At 41.7% G+C, this 18,372-nt stretch overlaps 1 protein-coding gene across 23 annotated transcripts in view; it reads left to right on the forward strand.

Annotated features, from left to right (window-relative positions):
- NRXN3 (neurexin 3) overlaps nt 1-18,372 on the forward strand; it is a 1,006,081-nt gene that overhangs the window by 174,513 nt on the left and 813,196 nt on the right. Inside the window, exon 1 of one of the 23 annotated variants that reach the window (XM_032692483.1) lies at nt 12,421-12,481. The exons of the other annotated variants lie outside the window; for them this stretch is intronic. The gene's annotated coding sequence lies outside the window, so the exon portion shown is untranslated. Of the gene's footprint in view, nt 1-12,420; nt 12,482-18,372 lie in introns of those variants that run through there. 23 annotated transcript variants of the gene reach the window in all.

Consider the following 18,372-nt stretch of genomic DNA (forward strand, 5'->3'; position numbering starts at 1 on the left):
GAAAAATTAAGTTAGTTAAAAATTCTTCCTGCTGGGGTGTGCAATGTGAATTAACCTTTTCCTTTTTTTGTGTTCACAGTGCAGTGATATCTGAGCTAGTTTGAGATTATTTGAATCCTAGCTTTAACTTCTACTTTCCATCCCTCTGACTTTCCCTGAGCAAGATGCCTGAAGTTATATTTCTGCTTGGCCTTTGTCTGAAATGGATGCTGGGGCTGGCGCTGTATATCTGTGTATGTTGGCACGAGGGCTTGGGGGAGAGGGTAACATGCAGTAACACCTTGGGGTGACAGGATGTGTGGAGTCTCGCTGTGCTACCTTTGTATTCCCACGTCGTTGACCTCTGATAATGATGCAGCCTTCAGCCCTCTCTGCATAAAGTCATATATAGGCATTTAATGATATTTTTGCTTTCAGTAGTCCCCCCCCTAAAGTTTTTCTGAGGTTGAATATTTGTATTAACTGTTTTAGGGATGATTTTCTGCAGTATTCTCTATGCTGTCAATGACATAAAATATTCAAGATCCGGTGTCTATTGCTTTTGAATGACAAAGCACTAGTGGGACAGGATTTCTGTAGAAGTGAAGAACAGCAGATGTACTGATCCCTGCAGGCTTGGGAAATAGCCTTGTAGACATTTGGGCATATGCTGATGTTCAGTGAAGGTGACAGTGGGGCATAATTCTGTGGGATATAATCAGTGTTAAGTTTTGGGATAATCCTTTGCCTCATAAGACTATATATTCCATGGCTGAGGGCCTTGCTTGGGCCTTACAGCTTTGTTGAGCCTTGGAGATGGCACTTCTCCTTGGACACGAGAGACAGGACTGATGTAAGCAGTCGGACTCAGCCTGTGGAGGCTTGTCGTTGCCACAGTATCTGACTGGCATTGTTAGTTACAGGAAATTCAGTGTGTGACGTGAGAGCTGGGAAATGTGGAGAGGGCCTGGCAGAGTTGAGTACTTAAGCCCACCAACCTCAACCTGAGAGCATGTCTGTGTGTACATCGCTCTTTTTGCTGCAGCTTTATGTAACACATTTGCAGGACTTCATTTTCCACTAGGTTGAAAGCAAAGCCACTGTTGATTTTCTCCGAAAAGATCCATTTGAAAGTGCAATTGCATGGAATTACATGGTGGGAGTGAGAGGCCAAACCTTGCTGTAAAAAACTTCTCAGCCAAACACATTGGACTCTGCTGTCTATGGCTTTTTTTCTTCAGATGATTTCAGTTGAACAGAGGTGAGGTGTTGGTTTTGTTGGATTTTTGTTTGTTTGATTTGATTTTTGTAGGGTTTTTTTTAATGCTTTGTTTATTCTTTTCAGGAGCTGATTCTCATTTTCCTAGCAGCCTTGCTCTTGCCAAATGATGTGATTATAGTGAACAGGGCAGCTCCCCATTCACAGTAAAATTTGTGCGTTTCTATAGCACAAGGCTATATTAGGACTGATGTACCTTTGCCAGTGAATGTACCTCTGCTGCTGCCCTCTGATGTGCTGGTGCTTTGTCTGTCACTATTGTGCCAGTGGGCAATGGCAATACATAGGCTTTGGTGGGGATAAGCATCTTTAAGCCAGTGAGTGAAGGCATTGTAGCAGTGTGTGCTTGTGTTATTAACTGCAAACATAATACCATCCACACCACTTTCCAGCTCGTTTTTCAATTTAATCTAAGCTGTGATATGGCCCTTCTGCCTGTGGAACACAGCCCTAATGCATCTCTATATTAAACCTCATATTGCCTGTTGAAGATCCACCACCAGTAGTTGATGTTCTTCATCTTGGAAGCTATTAGTTTCCAAGAGTGAATATTCAGCCTGCATCAGAAAGGTGGTCCTGTGTTCTGAAAATACACACATCCATCGTATCTCCTCAACTTCACTGTTAGATTTTTTGCTTTGTTTGTTTTTAAGCTAGCTGATTCTTAATACTTATTAATTCTTTATTCCTTTGATTTCCTGATCTTTCCCAGTATTTTTTCTTTCTTACTCTCTAAGTTGTGGTATCCAGAATTAGAGTTTTTGAGGGGTTTTTTTTAGAGTTTTTTGAGGAGTTCCCATAGATTAATACTGGGAGGGGCTTTTGTGTGCCTTAGTCATTTATGTGTGCATCACTCGTTGGCTTTTTCTTTCTACTTTATTTCACTATAGGTTCCTCTTCACTTTGCTCCCTCCTAGGCTTTCTCTTACCTTTGGGTGTCTTGTTATTCAGTGGAAAGCAAGCAAGTAGACTGTGAATGTGATACACAGGCCCTCTAAAACTCAGTATTAGCATTCCTTGCTCACACATAAATGCTAGTGCTAGGCAAGTGGCATTGCTATCATCCTGCGCAGACACGGCTGGCTTACTCAAGTGCAGAGGGAAAGGTTCAAGCAAATTCCAACTCCTGGCCTTTTCTGTACAAAAAAGGGTCAGGGCCCAAAGCCAGCTAGACTTCATTTCATTGGGAAGGTGAGTCATCTAGTTTCCAAGAATAGCAGGTTAAAAGGAGGAGAGATGTAGATGCAGACGAGGTGGGAGGAGGCAGCGGTGCTTCCAGTATGTTAATGACGTTCTATCTACATGTACACATTCAGTCTGCCTGTGCTGTGCTTGCACTTTCCTTTCACCGTGAATCAACTTGATCTCCACCTGCTGCTGTACTGGCCTTGGGAGCCCCAGAGGACCAGGGTTCATTCGGGGGAATAAATGATGGAAAACAGTGTGATTTCTCAGCCTGGATGGTGCCCCAGACTCCTGAGCTTTGCTCCCTTGGGAATCCTATGCCAGTGGTGCTCAGAAGTCTGGCAGTGACACCATCTGACATTAGACAAAGCAAGGGTTGGCTTTGTAAATTATTATTTTTTTTACACATGCAGTTTAATAAAATTTCCAAATAACTTGCAACAGAAGGAGAAAATCTCGCCGGGTAAAAGGTGGAGCCAGTTTTTCCTCTATGCTGGTGCATGTGGTTTGAGGGGCAGGTACACAGATGGCTTTGCAGCTCTCTGTTAAGGCAGGCTGAGGACTATCCTAGTCTGTATTGCCAATAAGTGTCCCTTGCAAATAGCCGAGCACATATGTGTTTAAGAATACCTGCTTCATTTTCATTCCTGTTATGACCCTTGTCTCTCTATGGCTTTGTTGGGAACGGCACTATTACCAGCTACTTCCTGGGCTTTCTTGTTAGGAAGTTCTTTTGTGCATTGATATGGCAATTTTGCAGCACTTGTGAATCTGAAAGGCCAAATGTGCTGTAGTAATCAGATTTCCCAGTTCTCCTTCAGTGCTTGAGAAGACTGATGCCAAGTCTCATGACAAGGCACTTTTGATACAGGACTGCAAAGGGGATCTGGTTAGGTGGAGGGCCTGTGGCACTAGATTGCAAGGGAGGAATACCTTTTGCAGTAGCATGTCACTTGGTAGTGTGGTCCTTGCTTAGAGGTCAGTGTTGTGGCCTTGCCTTCCCTTGCTGACCTCATGTGCTCTTGGGTGATATGCTGGTTTGCAGATCTGTTGAACTAATCCAGTCTGCATATTCTTGCTTGTACAAGAATCTAGTCAAGTGAGGTAGAGTCTTGTTCAGACAGTTCTGTTGTGGTGGACCCAGGTTTGTTCCCGGTTCAATAGCTGAAAATCATTTCAATCAAGCTGCTTAACTAAAGTTTTGAATGCCTGCTTTGATATTCTGGATTAATGTCTCTCCCCTCTCTCTTAACCCCATCTGATAGAGCATAATCCCTTTTTTTTCCTGTTCCCTCCTATACACTTCAGGTAGGTACCTTAATCATGTGTCATTGACAAGCAACTAAGAGTGAATGTCAAAATGAAGCTCTCAGTTAGCACTCCAGAAAATACCAGCCATCGGATGTTCAAACTGTACTTCCTCATGTGCAGACAGGGTGAGTTCTGCCATTCTCACAGCTCACCTGCTTCCAGCAAAGCCAAGGGAAAAGAAATAGACTACATGACATGGATTCTGGGAAGTGAAGTTAATTTTATTTTTTTTAAATCTCTTCTTCTTTATAATCTGCTGTGCTACTAATAACATGGGCTGATTTTTGTTTTTAATATCTGATTTCTGTCTTGACTGCATTCCCTTAACCTTTCCTCAGAGATTTTATTTTCTAAACCTTTGATGGATTTTGCTGCCCTCCTGCTGATGTTTTTCATTTGTTGGAGGAGAATAAAATAATAATTATAATAATAAAACCCACTGTTTCGCTGGAGGCAATTCACTGGTTGAGGTTTTCATGTGAACGCAGCCCTTTTAATCCTAGCAAACAGGATTCTGCTCCTAATCTTTAATCCTTGCGTACTTTAGCTATTAATCTTGAGGAGCGTTTTCCCCTCCCCATCTGAGATTAACCTGAGAGCGGTTACCCATGGTTACTGGCCCCTTTTTTTCTTCTTGCTTTCCCATGAGGCTTGGAGACTCAGGGAGGTGAGTGACGAATTCTGGGCCTTTTATCTTTCTGTGTTTGGTTTCTGGGCCTTTGGACACCCTCTTTCATCTGACTCATTTGATAGATCCTTGTTCAACAGGAAAGATGTAGACACATCCTTCCTTGGTAGCTTACACCCCATCACAGACAAAGGCATCTGAATCAGTTTTTCTTTCAGTGCAACAGGGGGATACCTTGTTTGGGCTTCACAAAAGAGAAATTAAAAAATTAAAATTGTATGAAACAAAGGAACCGTTTAGGTGTTTGGCTCCTTTCAGTCCTCCTTCTTTAGACAACAGCTTTCTTCCCCTACATTATGAACTGTATCCTTGGCTGCATCAAAAGCAGAATGACCGACCAGCAGACTGAGGGAGATGGTTCTCCTCCTCTGCTCTGTGAGACCCCATCTGGAGTACTGCATCCAGATCTGGGGTCCACAGCACTGGAAGAACATGGACCTATTCGAACAAATCCAGAAGAGGGCCACAAAAATGATCAGAGGGCTGGAACACCTCTTCTATGAGGAAAGGCTGAGAGAGCTGAGATTGTTCAGCCTGGAGAAGGGAAGAATCCAGGGTGACCTTATTAACATCTTCCAGTACCTGAAGAGGACCTACAAGGAAGCCGGAGAGAAACTTTTACAAGGGCGCATAGTGAAAGGGCAAGGGGGAAGGGCTTTCAAACTGAAAGTAGGTGAGTTTAGATCAGATATTGGGAAGAAATTCTTTATTTTAAGGATGATGAGACACTGGAAGAGGATGCCCAGAGAAGCTGAGCATGCTCCATCACTGGAAGTGTTCAAGGCCAGGTTGGATGGGGCTTTGAACAACCTAGTCTGGTGGAAGCTGTCCCTGCCCATGGCAGGGTGGTTGGAACTAGATGATCCTTAAGGTCCCTTCCCACCCAAAAAACCATTCTAGGATTCCATGATTTGCTTTTTGGGAGTTGTAATGTGAAATTTGGGGTTCTCTTACCATTTTTGTCCTTCTGAATGTGTCAGGTTGATCATAAATTTCATGCATGTTATTTACAGTCTTTGGTTGCTCTTTGCTGTCTTGTTCTTTGGCCTCTGTTAGCCTGGGATTCCTATTGCAGCTTGGGCCTTCTATTTCTACTCTCCTGCATAGGCTGGGTCATGCATACTGCTCCCAGTTTGGTATTTCTGGAGATGTTGGATGCCCACTGCTTATTAATCTGCAGGTGTTTGTGTGCTGAGCTGCATGCTCTGGGTTGTTATCATAGAGTTATATTCCTGTTATTGCAGATCCAGAAGGATTTGGTCTAGCTGATCTTCCACCCAATCAAATTCATACATTCTACACATACCTGACTGTTCCTTACAGTGTATTTTGGGGAGAGCCATTTCTGAATACATTCTAACTCTCCTACATGTGAGCTTAGTGCTGGTTTTGAAATAAAACTTGCTTGCTCTGCAAGAAAACAGTTTTATGAGCAGACCTCAGTGTGTCTTCCCAAGAGCGTCCTAGGTGTCAGCGTGGATGCAGACAGCTTTCATGAAGGCCATCAGTAGTTGTCAAGGCAGCAGTCCTGGCCTGGCATGAGGGTGTGCTTGATTATGACTGTTGGTGGGGTTGCTGAAATGGCACCAAAGTCCTCAGTGAGAAGGATTCAAGCCATTAACTGAGGACACCATTCTGTAGTTCACCATTGGTAAATATTGCCTGACTTTTTTTTCTGCTTGTATTTTTTTTTAATATACTGAGATTTATCAAATAAGTTCTTCTGGTTTTACTTTCTTTACCCATTAATTCACCATGTAACAAAAGTCTTTGGTTCCTGAGTCCTGATTTCCCCTTGTGATTAATATAGCTGCTAAACACAGAAGTTAGTACAGCTGCTTCTGAAAGGTTTATGGGGCATTTCTGTTGCCATATGCTGCCAGAAGAGAAAAGGGAAGTCCCTGCCTTGTACTAGCCACACAGGAAAGTGAAGGGGAGAGTGAATGCAGGAGATAGGGGCAACTTTAGAGGAAGAACCCTAACTTTGGCACCACAGGTAGCTGTGAAGTTGTGGGGAAAATGCAAGAGATTAGAAAAAGTCATGGTATTTCTTCATTACAGGGGTGGAGTAAGGTTTTAAACTCATTACTGTTCTGATGATTTAACTTAGAATCATTGGGTGAGATAAGTGTATGTTTTCCCTAAGGTCTTATGCCCCTTTGTATCTCCTTGTCCCAGGTAAATAAATTAACTGTATATTTTAAAGCAAGAATTCAAGATTTTCCTCTATGGCACACATAGATCCAAAGTGTTTTACAAGGTATTTATGCAGGATTCATCTTTTCATACCTGAAAGACCATGTCACCACCAAGTGGAAAGAACATACTGTGCACTGTAGCAGTACAGAGGGAGAAGAAGCTTTTGTTCATTGCAAATGCTTGAGGACCTTCATGCTTAAACAGAAATGCGCAATCCTTCCTGTAACACCATGATGCTCTCTAGCACTGTGTAGTGATTGGTGGTATCTCCTCAGGAGATGTATTCTCTCCTGAGTCACATGAGTCTTGTCCTGCTGATACATGCACTATCTTTAGAGGCCTTCTCTTTGACTCACGGTTTTGTCCCCTGAATAATTTTGCTCTGTTAAAAGGTAATAGCAACACATAGTCTTTCCTAATTTTAAGGATGCTTGTAATTTGTTTTTGTTGACTGGGAATGATGATGAAACTGATACGTTTGTTCATGGTAATTGTCCTGATGATGGACAGACTGTCATGTCAAGGTTCCCCTAATTCTGTTGCAGCTTAATTTTTCCTCTGTGGTGGTCTGGAACAGGAAACTTCTCTGTTCAGCTTACTGCTCACTGCCAGAGTGTGTGTGTGTTTCCTGGTCTGATAAGAATACAGAATCTTAGCTGTCCTGTATAACTGTCACAGGGATAGGTGAAGATTGGAAAGGAATATGAGAAGCCCTGTGGCCTGCTTTGTACTTCACTGTGTGGGAAGTCAGGTGGTTTCTTTTACTGCCCCTCCAACAGAACCCATGCAGGTCAGTGCTCTCCAGTACAGCAGGGTACTGGGACACAGAGCATGGAGGTGTCATCTATGCTGGGGAAGGTGTGTGAAGTAAGAGCTGTAACTTGAGCTTGTTAGTAGGCAGAAGAGGAACAATGCATGCTGCCCAAAAATGTAAAATTGGTATGAGTCAAAACTGAGTAGTTTCCTATTTCCTTTGCTCTATTTTTGAGTTGAATGTACTTTCTAGTTCTAAATGCAATTCCTGAAGAAAATGCACTGCTGACTGTGGTGGGACTGTGCCGGTGTTTCCTTCCACTGCCATGCAGTGTCTCTGCCCAGCTTCTTATTGATTTAAAGCAAGAAAAGGAGCTAAAGCCTTGTTTGATAATAGCATATTGATGAGAAGGCTGGGGAAAGAGAGCGAGATGGTGGAAATCTTTGTTCCTGTTTGACAAAAGATGGAGAATACAAGGGAAGAAATGTTGAATGTGTATGGGGAGGAGGGAGAGGGGAGGGAAGAAAGAGTTATTTAAAATCACAGCTAGGAAATCACTCTTCTTGTCTATGTGGCCACAGAAGGATCAATTTTCAATTTTGATTTCCCTGCCTTTTGTGGTTTGAGACACTTGCATGCCAATGGAGATGGGGGATCTGGCTGCAAGTGTTTAAAACAAACTGTTGGTAGGTTTTTTGTTTTCAGATGAACTGCTTTCTGGATCAATTTAGCATGCTGCAAGGAGAAAGAGGGGAGAACCACAAGGGCCTGTTCTCCTCAAGAGAGCATTTACATGAACACAACTCTGGCTACATCTGTGGTTTTACTTCTCAGTTTAGGGAGGTGCAAGGACTGAATCAAGAAGGCCTTTGTTTCATAGATCCATTTACTGTCACCTAAATGGTGTTGAGTGTGAAAGAGCAAATGCACCAGAGGCAGTTGAATGGCTTGATTTTAAGCAGTGTCAGTGATTTGTATCTCTGTAGGATCTTGGGTGAACAACAGACCACCTCTTTCATCTGTAGTTTAGCTATGGCAATGCAGGATCAACTGCTATTGATAATCAAAGCTGTGGACCAAAGACTCCACTGTGTAAATCAGTGTCATTCATTTCATTGAGAAGATAAAGATGAAGACTTGGCTTGGAAAATTTAAATCATTGCTTGACACAAATGCTGTTATCTTTGCTGTTTCTTCAAACAAATGATGAATTTGAAAGGCAAAAAAGGTCCTTTTCCCACCCCAATCAATTTCTACTGGAAATTTTCTATTAAAAAAACCCCCACAACTAGTTTGTGTTAAAACTGGGAAAATGAGGGATAACTGTTTGTCCTGACAAACAACATCTGTTTTTTTTTCCTGTTAATTATTATTTTTTGTGTTTTTACCTGATACAGATCTGAAACCCCATGACAAAAATTGGGAAAATTGCAGTTTGCTCAACACAGTGTGGAGAGGTGGATTAAAAGAAAGCTGAGTTTACAACACAAAATTATATATTCTAATATTTTATTCTTTTCAGCACCTTTAATGAAGGCTTTTCTTGAAAATTAATAATTGGGTGGGGCTATTTTGGAATAAAATGACTGAATATTTTTAGGTCAATATTCAGATTTTTTCATATACAGGCTAGGCAAGTAGTTCCTCCTAATAGTTGTAATAATTGCCAGCACAAGTCACTTCTAAGCTATTCAACTGTTTTGCAGAAAGAGCTGTAAAGATTTTTCAGGAGTAATTTTAAAAAGTTTGGGTCTGTAATTTCAGGGACATAAGTCAGAGTTATACTCGAAAAAGATATTGCTCTTGGTTTATGTAATCCTGTTTTTCAAGATAAATTTATGCAAGAAGCGACAAAAACAATTCATGATGAATTTTTCTGTAAATCAGACCCTTCAGCCTATTTGTCCTTCCTATTGCTCATCTAGGTGAATTCTTGCTTTTGATATCGCATTATCTAATTGGCACATACTTAATGATTGCATTGTGTGTGTGAAACTCATGACTATGTATGGAGGGTTGTCTGTGTCCAGAAGGGCTCCTGTATTTGTGGCCATAGAGTAGGACCAAGTCTTTAGCCAGTGTGAGAGCTCTGTGGGGCAGGGGGTGCTGGGAGGCAGCATATCAGTTCTGTGCCTCCTGGCAGTGCCTGGGAGAGCCAGGCTGCCACTGCTGGGACAGAATTCAGTGCATATGGGGAGACTAAGTGAGATACTGCCACTACAGTGGCCCTTGGCAGCAGTCTTGTGCTCCCTGTCATTTGATGTAGTGTGTTCAGCAGCCATGAGAGAAGTGGGCTGTTTTTGCAGGGCTCATCCCTGTCTCTTCATTCTTTCTTCTCCCTATGGGCAGGAACTGCTCACTCCTTTGACTTTCCATTTTCTCTGTAGTGATAGGAAGACTTAGGTTGCTTCCTGTTAGCACTCTTTATGAGTCTCAGGGAGATCGATCAATCTTTTTGTGCCTATCATCAGAAACAGGCCACGTGTCCCAAAAACATTACTGAGAGACTAAGCTGTCTGGAGAAACGGCCATCTTTTTGTTCCACTTTGACTCATGCCTAGCCTGACAGGATAGGGGCCTAAAAGTGCAATAAATGACACATTTCCCCCATCCTTTTGTTTTTAATGTCCAGGAAATGTTGGTGAATTCTTGATAAAAATTTATTTAGCATCTGCCATGGGTCAGGTACAGGTTCTGCAAATCCAATTATCTGCATCTCTGTCAACATATGTCAGTCTTTATTTATAACTCTTCTTGATGTATTGAGTTCAGTTGTATCTGCGGTTCTGCCACTGGAACACAACCCTGAATGTTTCATTTCTGTTCTAGTGTGAGGAGCCCACAGAGCTCTGCTGATGCTTGTCAGTGTTATGAAACAGTGAAAGGAGAAGGAAATACAGTTTATGTCAGTTATAGACAGATAAAAAAGAAGGTGGAGTAAGTCGCACAGAATTTAGGGAGGTGATAATAGGCAGGATAGTAAGAAACTTGTAAAGGTGCTAGGAGTAAAATCTTAGCTCCACTGATTTCGATAATAAAAAATTACCTGAATTCACTAGTTTTGTGATTTTACCCAACCAGTATGTAAGAACACAGGCCAAGTACTCGAGACTTGCATTTTGGAGATAACTTTTTTTGACAAGTTAGTGATATGTGTGAAGGGAATTCACACTGTTTGAAAGTGATGGAGAGACGATCCATAATTCTGTGAAGGCCGTTGTTCTATAATATGTAATGAACTTGGCGAAAAATGTTCAAATATCTGCAGCTGTTTTGGCTGGTTTTGTGTCTTAACCTTCTGCTATCTGTGAGTTGCTTTTGGCTGTGTGCCTTCTCCCCAGTCGAGGGTGTTCTTGTCTGATTAGGAGAAAAGGTGTTCGTCATGGTTGAATTACTCCTTGTTTGAGACTATCCTTTCTTTGTCCATGATAATTTGCAAGCTCTGGCTGCCCCTGTTAGTTTGTTTCTCTCCCGTTTTTTTTCATTTTTATCTCTTTCCTGTGACAATTTCTTTAGGATAAAGCGATTCCAGTGCTGAATTTGGGAACAAAGTTTTTGCCTGGAGAGCTGCTCAACTAGTTGAAACTGGTGCTGGGTATGAGCTTAACTGGATATGAGTTTGCTGTTGGGAACTTTTCAGGTATTTGTGCTGAGTAGCAATGCATTTTTGGTCAGCAGCTGGGTAAGAACCTCTAAGAAAAGATGATGGTGATGATTCAGGAGAATGGTTTGAGTTACTTCATGTCAGAAATTTGCTAGAAATCAGCAAGAGTTTGGGGAGTTAATAATTTGGGACTTGTTCTGCTATGTGTGAGAAATCACTGAGGTTTAGATTATAGCTTACACCTTGTGTGCTCCAAAACATTCTTCTGAAGTTGGCGAAGTGATGAGATGTGAAAGTTTCAGTGGGGCATAGAACCTGTTATACTGCATCAGAGACAGCATGGACAGTAAACATGCAGCTGAGACTGAGCTTATGTATCCCAGCACTAGTTCTACTGTTGGTTTGGAGCTGTGGATGGGTCACTTTGGGCACAGTTTCTAGTAGAATCTGTGATTCTGTTTGGGCATGTTGTGTTTCTGGCCTTCAGCTTAAGACATACTTGACATCAATGTATTGAGCACCAGCAGTTGTGAGTGAAGCCAAGAGAGAGCACAACAAATTAGCATCAGAGATTGCCTGAGAGAGAGTAGGGATATACCTGACAACAGTAGGTATGCTACATGGAGGAGCTGTGTAAGCCATTTGCAAGGGAGGATCATTTCAAGGGTAGATCTATGAGTAGAGGAAGTAATCATGTTGCCAGTGAGTTTTGTTGCTATTCCAGTTGATTACTGTCCATAATGAGGATGAAATAATGAAGGGAAAACAAACCACTGTACAGAAAATACATCAATCTGGTATGCACTATCCTCTCTGTGTATTTCTGCAGTGTCCTGCTTTTTATTTTGGTTACATGTTCTTTGGAACAAGGACTGTCTTTGTTTTTAGTTTGTGCAATGCCTGGCTTATAGCTGTGTGTCTTGGTAATGTCAAAAAATAGGAAAGGTGGCTGAGTGTGCACTGCCACCATGGACACAGCCAGTTGTGTGTTGGCTGTACAGTGTGAGCATCCATGTAACGAGAGTGCTCAGTTCTTTTCTCCCTAATGGGATAAAGGCTCTGAGAGGGGGAAGACCTGAGCTGACAGGACCTCCTCTCTTATCATGCTGTTTCTTTAGGGATATAAGGCACTTAGGTGAGGAATTTAGCATGTGGTCGGTCTGCTGTTCCCATGTCTCATTGTCAGCATGGTGCTGGCTGAGAGCCTGACTGTTCCTCTAACCTTATTTTTTTTCTCCTTGCTGAGCTTACTCATTACCTTGCTCCTATTTTAAGGAAATAGTGGCTTGCAGGGCATATCGCTCCCTCACTCAGAGACTTTCACTTTGCAACACCACTGACAGCTCCAAGTTGGCAGGCAGAGGGGAGGATTCTCTATGACCTTCAAAATGGCTGACTGCAGTGGGTATGACATGATTCTCCCCTTCCAGTGGCCGCTCACCTCCCTTTCATGCTCTCCCTTAACCTACTGAGGCTTGAGAGGTGAGAGCTGAGGCTGCTCCTTGCTGTGGGAGTCTCGGGAGAGCAGCACTGAGGCGGAACTGCTGAGCCTGAGCTGGGAGGAAAATGAAGTGAGGGAGTGGAGTTGCCGCGTGCGAACCAGGCACCACTGCTGCTGTTTGCCTGCTGGAAAGTAAATAAAGGACAAAAACAAGGGCAATTGCTTTATGATAGAGGGTGAGGGGAGAAAATAAAGAATGGGTAGAGGAGGCGAAACTGAGATAGGGTGGGAGGGCAGAGAAAAGGTGAAGAAAATAGAAGTGAAAGGGACCATTGTCTCCTTTCTGGGAGACAAGGAATAAGGAAAATTTTGAGAGCTTTTGCAATAGCTATCAAATGTGCTGTTGTCTCATTTATCCAATAGCCATTTTCCTCTCTTGTGTTGCAAAGGTCACCTTTTGATTCTGCATATCTGGGATAAATCCACACTAGCAGCTGCTTAACATGACTTACCAACATGGTCTGCTATTGCAGTATAGTAGGTTCTATAGAAAACTTTAAGATGGCAAAAAGATCCAGTTATGAGAGTCCATGACTAATGGTCTGATTTGACTAAGTACGAAAAGTGTGGTGATTTTGTCATCATGGTTCAGCCTTTTCTTGATGTGTATTTTCTGGGAAGAATCAGGGAATTCTATTTTAAGTCAGCTCCTGCCTTTAGTCCTTGTGTTATCACCATTTGCTCTACAGACAAGAAGTACATTTTCCTTAATACTGGACTGTGAAGCTAAAAACTGGTCAGCTAAAAGCATTTTCATCTTGTGCATCTAGCAGCAGAAAAAGGGCAGATGAGTGCACATGGGTCAGCTATTCTGTGTGATGGCCCCAAGAAAAGGGGCATAAATTTTCTCAACTATCATGTGCTACAAAACTGGCTTTGTATTTCTTTGCATGTGGCTCAGCTGGGCATGTTTAATCCTTATGCTCTGGTTTTTTTGGATGAACAGCTACTTAAGTTCTGATTCTCCCTTCCCTACTGCTGCACTTCTGAGAAGATGGATATCTTGAACCCTTGACTGATGAATTCTGTTTCTTCATAAATATGAATTGGGGAATAAATTGACACCTACAATGTCATTTCTACAGGTTAAATCCCATAGACGTTGATTAATTAAATAGACGTTGTTAATTAAAAACGTTGAGCAGAGTGCAGGAAATTGTGGGAGTCTCAAGAAAATGGATGTTTTTGGTAGATAAGTCATTAATGAGGGCTTCAGCAGTCTCGAAATTTGTTCCTAGTTTCTTCACAGACTTGCTGTCAGACCTCAGATTAGAAGTAGTCAGTGACTTTGGATATTAAGTTTGGGCTTGATCTTTGGTTCTTGCATGGCTTTATTTCTTCTTTTTAATACACTGAGAATGCTGTGAAAATTGAGTCCTAGATGCCTTATATTGAACAACTCTAAAACAAAGCATCTAAAGTAAGCAATACGTGGGAAAATTTGATTGAAGGCACTCTGTGCTTGGTTTTCTTATCTGTTTGGTGATGAGAATGACTCTTCAGCTGAATTAATTGATTTTCAGATATTTTAAGAAGAGCAGTTAGCTTGGCATAGACTTAGCTGTTTGCTGTTACATCTGGGCACATTGTTTAGTGTGAGGAGAAATCTGGATGTGGCTTGTGGAGGGGAGATAAGGCTTTACTCTTGCAAGATGGCAGTGAAACTTCAAAAGGTCATCAGAGTGAAAAAGGCAAAGATTTGCTAGTATATAGAGGTGAAGCAAGTGAAAAATAGTGTGTATAAAAACAATCTAAGCAATACCATGTCTTCCCCCAAAGAAAGGGACACACGCAAACCTGATAGGAGGTGGGGAATCGATTTGCTTCCTGTCAGTAGAGCGGATTGGGAGCTGAAGACCCTTCTTCATGTGCATGTCTGTTTCCTCACTCATTTGGAATGGCAGCAAAACCTGTATGTCAATAAGTCGGTGTTTCTCTGCTCTTTGTGATAATTACAAGTTAAATTATTTATTGTGTTTTTAGCTAGGTGTCTCATCTGTTGACAAGAAATTGTGTCTTCTTGGGACTTTTCAGGCTTGTATTTTCTACCTGTATGATTCTACATGGAGCAACAGTGCTTGATGATATAGTGAAAATTGGGTTAACAGTTTTTAAAATACATTTTTTTCCCTTTTTTTTTTGTCTTTATTTCCTTGTCAATTTTTTATGATATGCAAGTTCCACGTTGGCTTTTTTGTGACGATGAGCTTTGATCAGGTAACTTCAGCTCTGTTAGTAGCATTGTTTGGATTTCAATGCTGACTTAGTTATGTGATCTTCTGTCAGCATCACTGGTGTTCTGAACTATGGTTACTTTACTCATCTACCTCAATACTGAGACATACTGGAAAATTAAAAATACAGTTACCAAATTTAATAAAAGGGTACTGACTTAGAGAACAGACCATAAATAATACAGGCACAGAACAATAACAGAGCAGCAGCTTGTAGAAGGCATGAGAGCAAGTGAACAAAAAGTGGATTTCAGAGAAAAAATATTCTTCTTTCTAAAAAAAGGTATTTTAAAGTGGGATCAATTACCTAGTATTTCCTTTTATTTTTTGTTTTTAATTTCCTGGCTCTGCTGCTGTGGGTTAAACTGTCAGTGAGCAAGAGGGAGCAGGAGGGTAGAATCTGTGCTTCTCTGAGTGATTTGCTAAGCCTCTTAAAGTATTTATTCCTCTCCTCATGATCATTAATGGATTCACTGTTTTGACAGGGAGATAGGTGCCCAGACGTTCCTCTAGCCAGTTATTCATTTTTTCATCTGGAAGAAAGCATTTTATTAAAAACCATTTTCTGGTGTAGGGGGAGGCCTGGGAGAAGCAACAGATGCGAGCTGGGGCAGGGAGTGCAAAGGGAAGGGTGGAGGGTGAGAAAGGCATCATGGCTCAGCAGATGCACCAATTAGATTTTCTTTGCTAAGAAGAAAAGCAGCCTCTGATAGCTGCCCTGTACTCTTTTTGTGAGAATGGACTTTTTTCATGACTTACTTGTCAGATAAAATGAACGTGTATGCGAATGTGGGGAGAGGCTGAAATTAATTACTGTCAGTAAATGAAGCATATGGAAGCTTGTCTTGATGTTACAGTGGTTGTGAATTAGTGCAGAAAATACAGTGGAAAAGCAAACAGTGGAACATTGTATTTGGATCAGAGCTAGCTGTGTAGTGGCTTGTTAATGTTCCCCCACACCCAAACCTACTTTCTTGGGTATATTGAAGTATCCTAATTACACTTGTATTTCCTCTATGCTCCCCTTGGGATTCTTAAGATAGGGCATCACACTCCAGATCATCATTGCTGTTTCCACTGACAGTCTTCCAGCTGGGTGAGAGATCCCCCACCATAAATGGCTTGACAGAGAATTTGGGATACATGCTCAGCTTCACAGCTGTGCCAAAAGAAAAAACCTCCCAGCAACATTGATGGCATTATGATTGTAACATACACTTACTGAAACCTTCTCAGAAACCCTTCTGTCTCAAAAGGAAGCAGGAATTAAATAGAGGACAATAAAAGCTTAGCTTCCTCCTGTTGGAGCCAATGTCTGAGCTGCTGCTGATTTTAGGGAAGTAGAAGGGGCACTAGTGGCGTAAAGATTGTATTAGAGTTCATTTCTGAGAGCTGCTTGGCAGCTGTGGGCCACCTGAGATCCTTATCTACTTTAATGTAAGTTGTATAATCTTAGCACAACTTGAATGTTACACCTGGAGCAACTGTTTGTCCCAATTAGGAAGATGCTTAACTTACGTAAGCCCGCCAGGGTCTTGAGTAAACATTATGCATTGGCAGGTCTTAGTAAAATTTCCTTAATAGAAGCGTTTTGTCCCCAGTGAGCAGAATTAAGGCTCTGTTAAACAGTAGTTATTGCCATTAAGTATTGCTAGCTTATATCAATTCCTTATGGAATCCAGTAGGTAAACATGGTTCTTTGAGGAAGCATGTCCCACTTAAGTGGATTACAGAGCAAGTTATATCCAGTCTAATGCAGCACTGAACCTGAAGCAGCTTCTGCTGATGCATTTACAGGATTTCAGCATCATGTCTTCTGAACTGAAGAGCCATGAGCTACACTGATACAGTGGGGATTGATTTAGTCAAAGCTGTCAGCAGTTGTAAAACAGTCACACAAGTAAACTTTGGTATGTGCGTAGTTTAAACAAATCCTGATGTACCTCTTGGATTTTGGTCAACCTAAGGTCAAACCCTGTTCTGATCATAGATTTTGACATTTTGGAATTGAGGACTCTGCTATTACTGAGGCTTGAAAAATGCATCTGCCAGAAGTCAAGGTGAAGCCAACTTCCATGTGTATATCCAATAAGGTAATGGAGGCAGAAAGTCTTCAGATACTTGCTTTCAGCCTGGATGTAAAACTGAAATTTTTTACTTAAACATCACCATACTTTTAACAGCAATTATTTGTTTTTCTGTTCTGACGGTTTCTGCGCCTTTATCACCTCCCTATCTCAGTGCTCCTCTGTCCTCGTTCTGAACTCTATGCAGAACCCTTCTCTGCCATGCTCTGAACTCTTTCATACTGAGCTGCTGTCTCAAAGCAGGTGGAAAAGGTTGCATTCAGTGATATCGTAGTTTACATTTCAAAATGCCTCAGAATACACCAGAGTAGAAGGAGTTACAGACGTACATGTTATCCTTTTTGCTAAGTGTCTGTGTTAGATTGAGCAGAATGTACTATTCACAGCTACAGTTCAGTAGTGTGTGCCTGGGCTCTAAGAGCTAAAAAGTCCTCATCAAGAGCCCACAGGATGACTCTGCATTCAAAATTCACTATGTTCCTTCTTTTACTAACAGATTTTTGGGTGGAAGGGAGGGAACGGCAAGTTCCTCAAAACTCTCACTCTCTCATGGCTTTACTTTGACTTTGCTTCTGACCATGTGGGAGAAATTATACCTGAACCTCTGAAACACCCAAGCTTCTGTTATGGGAAAATGTATGGAAGATGTGGGTGTCATGGGAGAAGATGTGGAGGAGAGAAGCTGAGCCTCCACAAACTTCAAAACTAGATACATTTCTTGTTTTGGAATCCCAGGTGATGGGAATTAGGGTTGTAAAGTGTGAGGAGAGAGGAGGCTGGTTGTGCAGGTTTACAGATCTTCTGTGAATAGGATGCTGTTGTGGTTTAGGAGTGGTATTCCCCAATTTAGTACTCCCACTAGAAAGACCACAAACTGCTCCCCTGAAGAGGAAACACAGAAGGCAGAGATCACAGGTTGAGATAAGAAAAATTTACTGTAAACACCAATGAGATAAGAAAACTAGTGGTAATGAAAACAGTATTAATAACAAAAGTATACAAAAAAGGGGGTGATTCACATGCCAAAATGCTCACTGAGCTCCAGACACTGAACAATGGTGGATGGGTTCCCTACCCTGCCACACTTTGTTCAACTGGAAAAAACACACCCTTCCTCCTAGAAGGGAGAGTCCCTTACCTCTGCCTCAGCAATTGATGTGAGATGATAAAGAATAACTTCCTAGCCACATGGATCCAGGCTCTGCCTCCTCAAGACTAATGTAAAAATTAACTCTGTCCTGCACAGAACCAGGACAGATGCATCTCAGTAAGTCAGTATAAGGAACCTAAATATTAAATAAATATTAGATTAAGAGCTGTTCTGTTTTAAAAACAACCCACTCAGTCCTGGTCTCTTGCAGTATAATTTATGTGTCATCCACACCCTGGCTTCAGCAAATGGCTTTTCATGGCACTACTGCCTCTGCACACCAGTTCTTTAAATGAGATGGCAAGGCTACTCGGATGAGTGGAGTGGTATCCTGTGGGGCATTGGTGATGCATCTCCCCTGGTGCAGAAGGAGGTGGTATTTTTTGTCATTCAAGTATGTT

The sequence above is a fragment of the Chiroxiphia lanceolata genome, chromosome 6, assembly GCF_009829145.1.
Source record: "Chiroxiphia lanceolata isolate bChiLan1 chromosome 6, bChiLan1.pri, whole genome shotgun sequence".
NCBI lineage: Eukaryota > Metazoa > Chordata > Aves > Passeriformes > Pipridae > Chiroxiphia > Chiroxiphia lanceolata.